Source organism: Gavialis gangeticus, unplaced genomic scaffold (genome assembly GCF_001723915.1).
Source record: "Gavialis gangeticus isolate Ggan-Ray unplaced genomic scaffold, GavGan_comp1, whole genome shotgun sequence".
Classification (NCBI taxonomy): domain Eukaryota; kingdom Metazoa; phylum Chordata; order Crocodylia; family Gavialidae; genus Gavialis; species Gavialis gangeticus.
The window spans coordinates 48,155,220-48,156,583 of record NW_017729030.1 but is presented as its reverse complement, the minus strand read 5'-3'; positions in this window follow the sequence as shown (position 1 = coordinate 48,156,583).

The following is a 1,364-nucleotide window of genomic DNA, read 5'->3' as shown; positions in this document are numbered from 1 at the left end:
TGTGTGTGTGTGTGTGTGTGTGTGTGTGTGTTTCCCCAGCCCCAGCTGTAATGAACTCTTTGGGTTGGGTGATTTTAAAATCCGAGGATTCAGCCTCATGCGGAAGATGTGCCTGCTCCTTTGTCTTGGCCATGAGAGAGACTGAGGGGAGCAGTGTCGGGGTGGGGGTCGGATGGTTGTAGAAGGGTCCAACGTATCCTCACTCCCTTACTGAATCAGCTGGGGGGAAATAAAGCCATCCATCTCCGGATTCACACTCCCTGAGGAAGGGAATGGAGGGACCTCAGGGGTGGGGGCTGCTGTGCTTTGCTGCTCTTCTCCTTCTTTCTTTTTACACGACCTTTTGAGTGGGATTAATCTGGGTGCTACCATTCAGGGACAAGGGAGAGTGGGTAGAGGGAAGGTGGTTGATAAAGGGCCCTAAATACATGAGTAGCATGTAGAGTGCAGATGTACTGGTGTAGAGATAATAGCATACTAAATGTATGGAGTGTGTTTTGCACTGTATATAGAGGTGTGTGTATGTGTATACATATATGTGTGTGTGTGGGGGTGTATATATATATTCGAGAGAGGGGGTGTATGCGTGTGTGTGTGTGTGTGTGTGTGTGTGTTTGGGGGGTGTATTTGCGAGTTTGATTCGATGATCTTTCGAGGTCCCTTTCAACCCTTAATGACTATGATATATGTGTGCGTGTGTGTGTATGTGTGTATATATATATGTATATGTATATATGTGTGTGTCTGTGTGTATACACACACGAGTATATATACACACACTATAAACACACGCACGCACATACATGCACACACCTCTATACATAGAAGTGTGTGTGTGGGCATATAGTGTGTATGTGTGTGTATATATCTATACGCAGACATAGAGGCGTGCGTGTGTGTATAGTGTAGAAGTACTATAAAATATATGTGTACACATACAGGCACTAGTATATATACACACTTGTGTGTGTGCATGTTATACACTACACTGTGATACATACATATATATACACTAGTGCATGTTTTTATGTATATTACGTGTATATATAAACACGCTTACATGTGTATATACACGCCATAAACAGGCAGTAGTGTGCTTGTGGGTTTACGTGAGTGCGAGTTTATAGTGTGTGTATATGTACTCGTGCATGTGTGCAGGTGGGCTATGGCACTTCTTCACTGTGCTTCTCTATCTGTGAAGAAGAAAAGTTTGCAGAAACCCAGTTTCTCCGCGTTCAAAGCACTCATGTACGGAGCCTCCCTGAGACAAATGATCCGAGCCCTGGTCTAAGGCCTTGCGGTTAATACAAACACATCAAGGGGACGCGGCTGCAAATGCAGATTGGTTATTTATCCCTGCTAGT